Source organism: Apium graveolens, chromosome 2 (assembly GCF_009905375.1).
Source record: "Apium graveolens cultivar Ventura chromosome 2, ASM990537v1, whole genome shotgun sequence".
Lineage (NCBI taxonomy): Eukaryota > Viridiplantae > Streptophyta > Magnoliopsida > Apiales > Apiaceae > Apium > Apium graveolens.
Window position 1 is genome coordinate 103528352 of NC_133648.1, and position 5808 is coordinate 103534159.

The following is a 5808-nucleotide window of genomic DNA, read 5'->3' on the forward strand; positions in this document are numbered from 1 at the left end:
AGAGAATACCTTTCATAAACTTTGCGTAACTAGGCATCTGCTTCAGATCCTCAACGAAAGGTATGTTTATATGAAGTTTCTTGAACACCTCCAGAAACTTCTCAAATTGCTTATCCAGCTTTTTTTCTGCAGCCGCTTAGGAAAAGGCGGTGGTGGATAGATCTGTTGATCCCTTGTATTACCCTCAGGAGGAGTGTGCTCAATAGTAGTCTTCCTTGGTTCCACTTCTGCTTCCTATTGCTCTACTTCTTTTTCAGCCCCAGCTTCTTCAGTCGAAACTTGAGTTTGTTTGGGATTCGCAACCTTTTCAGACCTCAAAGTGATTGTCTTCACCTGCTCATTAGATTCCCTCTTTCCTGAAACTTCAGTGTCACTAGGTAGTGTACCAGCTTGAAGATTTAGCAAGGCATTGGCAATTTGTCCAATTTGATTCTCCAAGGTATTGATAGAAACGGCTTGACTCTTGCACATAAGCTTCAACTCCTCTAATTTAGATATTTCATTAGCTTGTTGCAGCTGAAGTTGCTGCCTTGGTGTATATTGCGGTTGCTGAAAACCAGGGGGGTTGTACTGCTTAGCTAGATACTGCTAATAAGGCTGTTGAACCACATTCTGAGCTTTACTCTAGCTGAAATTAGGATGATTACGGTTTTTGGGTTGATAAGTGGCTGGCACAGGTTGCTGCGATCGCTAAAAGTTGCTCACGAACTGAGCTGATTCACTAGAAATAGCACACTGATCAGTCTCATGGGCACCAACACAAAGCTCTAAGGCACTAGTGATTTGATTAGCTCCATAATTAGTCAAAGTGTCCACCTTCATCGTCAAAGCCTTAAGTTGGGTAGCTATAACAGTTGTTGCATCCAACTCTAGAATGCATGCTACTTTTCCCTGAGTCAGTCCCTGGAAAGGATTCTGGTATTCATTAGCAGCCATAAGTTCAATCAATTCATAAGCTTCATTGTAGTTCTTAGCCCACAAGGCTCCTCCTGATATTGCATCGAGCATGGGTCTAGAAATAGCACCCAATCTATTATAGAAACAGTTTATAATCATCCAATCAGGCATGACATGGTGTGGGCACTTCCTTAGCATCTCCTTATATCGATCCCAAGCCTCACACAGAGATTCACCAGTTTGCTGAGCAAACTGAGTAAGAGCATTCCTGATTGCAGCATTCTTCGCCATAGGGAAGAATTTAGTTAGAAACTTTTGAGCAAGATCCTCCCATGTGGTGATAGACCCTGGTGGTAGAGAATGTAACCAGCACTTAGCTTTATCCCTCAGAGAGAATGGGAAGAGTCGCAGCTTGATAGCATCTTCAGTCACACCATTGAACTTGAAAGTGTCGCAGATCACAATGAAATCCCTGATATGCATGTTGGGGTCTTCGGTAGGAGAACCCCCAAACTGAACTGAGTTCTGTATCATCTGAATCGTGCTTGACTTGATCTCAAAAGTGTTCGCCGAGATGGCTGGCCTGATGATGCTTGACTGAATATCATTGATCTTAGGATGAGAATAGTCCATCAAAGCCTTAGGAATTTCTGCTTGATCCCCCATCACTAATAAAACTGGTTCCTCTACCTTTTCTTCTTCTTCTATCTGCTCTTCATCCTCAAAAACTTCCCTTCGAACCACTATAACTTCTTCCTCGGCTTTATCCAAAGTTCTCTTACGAGATCGCGAACGCGTATGCATACACGCTCGCTAGAGTACCTGAAATAAGACATAAACAATGTCCGAGTCAATAAACTTTAACGATCACTGATGGCAAACACATAAATAAAAAAATTAATACTGCAGTCCCCGGCAACGGCCCAAAAAACTTGTTAGTCGCTAAACACACGCTAATAGTACACACAAGTATACGCATTCGCAAGTAATATAGAATTATTTCTAGTTCATTCCCACAGAGACTGGCTTTGGTTAACTAATTAATTTATGCACTTATGCACCGATGATATGGTTATTATCCAATGATAAGAAAATAACAGTTTAGGGTTTTGATTATAACTGTGATTAACTAACAATTATAACTAAGAGAGTTGTATATTATATGAGACAAACATGGAATTCTAACTTCATTAACTACTTCATTCAATAGCCTTATTGTTCTTAACCTTAGCATGCAATGGTGATGACACTAATCAGATAACACAAAACTAGTAAACGCCAACTTTCGTTGTACGAATACCATACTAACAGACATCCACAAAATATATAGAAGCCGAATAGACACCAATTATATTGAGACCCTATATGTCTATAGAATTTGATAACATAAAGGTTTAAAGCACAAGTTATCTATCTTGATTACATAGGGCAAGTAAGATGGTTAAAATTACCTACGAATCATGCATAACAATAACACATGAACCTATGCTAGCATGGCAAGTTCTAAATCCTTAAATTCATTTGTCGCTTCATTAAAAATTAACATGCTATCTTAAGTTCACGACATAAGAAAAATAAGCACAACAAATACTAGGTTATCATACAATCCCCATACAATAAGGTATCGAAACAAATTAACTAAAGAAATCCATAAATAAATCCACTAGAACCCCACGATAACGATTAGCCCATAATCGGATTCATCATCAACATGGGTTTCGATGAAAGCATAGTATAACAAACGTAGTCTTTATAATCAAATAATAAACAAAGTATAACACAAGAGTATAGTTTCAAGAATAAGAAAACTAACATCCAACGTTACAACTTAAACAAAGAATCACAAGTTAAAACTAGGTCTTCTTCGTCTTGGTTGAATTGTGCTAAAACGGTCTTCTTTACTCCTTCTCCTTGTGCTCTGATATGTCTCTTCTGAAAAACGAGCTTAATTATATATATATATATAGAAACCCCATGCAAAGTAGAAGTCTTCTGGATCAAAATTAGAGTAGAAACAGGATTCTTTAAATTTGACCTGGCGCGGCCGCGCGCTTGACCAGCGCGAGCGCTGAGTTTCTGGACTTTGGACGCGGCCACGCGCTATCACAGCGCGGGTGTGCTGACCTCCTGCATAAAAATATGTCTTCTTCTTTTTCTTGCTGATTTAAGCCGGCTTTCCAAGAGATTTTATTCCAACACCACCTTAACACCAAATTATCATCAAAATAATGCTAATTCACCTGATTACCTAGATAATGCCTGAAAATGCAAAAACACTAGAAAACACATTAAAATACCAACAACTTGAGTACATTTACACCAATTCAAAGCTTTATGGGGCGTAATAAAGTGTCATAAATGCCACTCAACATACCCCCAAACTTGAATGCTTTTCCCCAAGCATAAACAGACTCAAAGAACAAGAAATAAAAATACATGAATGCAACTAAATGAATGCAATGATCCCCAATAGAATAACTAAATCAATCAACAAGCAACATCTCAACAAATGCATAAGATCAATCAAACCTCACAAATCATCCTATAAACCAGAGACGTGCGTGTGTGCAACTGCTTACCGATATACTATCGCCACTAGATCAATAATCATGACTCACTACTCATCAAAGCAATCACAAGGTTATAAATAGAATAAAAGCTAGACTCAAAATAACTTATAGCATTTCAATTCTTATATCGGAGTTTTACATGGATTCATGCTTTCATTCTCAACAAAACAACACAAATATACTTACTTGACTGTGCAATGAGTGAGGTCCACAAAAGACTTATATAATAGTACCCATGTAGCTAGTGTTAGGTTAACGGATCACATACTATAAAAAGCCTTAGGTCACTAGGCACAAAGTCCCCTAAGAACTTAATAACTCGAGTACTAAAGAGCCCACTCGTGATCAGTTATACATAATACTTTCTTTTTCTTTTCTTTTTCTTTTTTTTTCTTATTTTTTCTGAACTAGTGTGTTTCACTCCATCACATTCAACCCTAGACTACTCATTTAAATATGAGCCGGCTACTAGCCATTTGACACCTAGCCAACACAACTAGCAATGAAATCCAATTTTTCTCTAATTTCTAAAAATCCATGCTAATTTATTATTAAGAGAATATCCTAAATTCTAAATATAAATAAGTGATTAAACCTCGACAAAGAAACAAACCATGATCATGATCTAGTACTTTAGCAACCTATAAGACTTAGTGAAATACAGTTGTCTCTAGCATGCAAATCAATTTGATAAGACTTAACATCACTAAATACAACATCACTACACTAGCAACAATATCACAAGTCAATCGGAAAAATTATCTACGGGATCATATTATTATGCAAATGCATGAAACTACATGAACAGACTGACATTAAAACTACCAAAAATAAAGAAAGTACTATATGGCAAAAATGCAACTATATGCACCAACTATCATGAATATGCAAACTATATGCGACTCACACAAAACATACATATATTCCTTCAACTACTACCCCCAAACTTAAAATATTCACTATCCTCGGTGAAGGTAATAGTAAGGAATCAGGCATACCTACTCTGAATCAGGATCATCACCCTCAAAGGGTGGAGTGTCAGGCATTTCTGGAGGTGGATACACGGATTCCTCACCAAATACTGGGCAATGGATGTCAAGACGGTGGCTCTGAAAGCTGTCCCAAGTGCCTGGGTGAGATCATGTACAAACCGATTATGGATGTCGTGCATGGCATCCATCCTCCTTGCTAGATGCCTATACTGCGTTGTACTCAAACCAACTCCAACATCAGCTCCTGCTTCCTCCTGCTCCTGCTGCGATGGACCAGCCTCCTCTCCCAACTGAGCTCTCCATGCTGCATTCCTTGTCTGCTGCGTTCCACCACCAAAAGTCTGATCCGTTGGTCTACCATCTGGCAGATGATCATATGAATACCCAAGCCCCTTAGGATCGGGCTTGCCACCATACCACTCAGTCATGTTCAACAGCGTAGAACTGTCGATAGGAGCACTGGAAAGCTGTAGCTGTCGTAGAACTGTCGATATGAACACCAATTGTCACGCTCAGCTTCGTCACAACGGACGCATGGGGTATAGAACCCATAGTACCTCCTCTCAAGAATCTCAAAATCCCATGATATATAACCATCCCCAAATAAATATAATCACCCTAAAGAATACCCAAAGCAGACGAGCACGCTCCACCGTAATCTCATGCACATGTGATGATGACATGATGTTAGCACAAATAAACGAGTTCCAAGCCCATGCAAACCTGTTCATGCACGACATATGGAACATGGAGTAATCAGTTGTGCCCCTCTTGAACTTCATGTGAGTCTTGGGGACACAAAGAGTAATCAGTTCATGCTCTTGATTCTGGATGAACTTAGCACAAGGCTCACAATGCTGTTGGTCACAAAAGGTAAGGAAATTTTTCTTCCTAGGTTTATAATGTCTACTTTAAACCATAAAGTTCAAGAAATTCATTGACTTAATGGTATTGATAGAATAAAGATATGCAATTGTAAACATGTGTCTAAAATACTATTTGGCTCACTTATTACAAAGAATAAGGTACCTACAAGTCTTAGAATCATTCCATTTATGTTGGAGAGATTCAGGACTTACCCTTACCATATGCCTAATATGAGGTCTAATATTCAAACTAGTATATTTATGGCTCATGTGCCTTTGGAAGAATAAACACAGGAACACCAACAGGGGCCTTCCACAGCTGAGACCCTTCCTTCTTTACCATTAGAATCTAGGAAACCAACCACTTCATCCTCTCAAAAGGGTGAGGTGAGTAAAAAGAAGAGAAAGTAGTAACCCTTGACTGTTATCAATGAGAGTGATGAAGATCAAATACCAATAGAGTGTAACCTGGTCAAGAAACCA

General features: G+C 38.8%; 1 non-coding gene across 1 annotated transcript; it reads left to right on the forward strand.

The window, feature by feature from the left end:
* The first annotated feature begins 1066 nt into the window (after positions 1–1066).
* LOC141709241 (small nucleolar RNA R71) lies at positions 1067–1173 on the forward strand. The gene has a single exon (XR_012569829.1). It is a non-coding gene; the product is annotated as a small nucleolar RNA R71 (small nucleolar RNA).
* The last annotated feature ends 4635 nt before the right edge of the window (positions 1174–5808 follow it).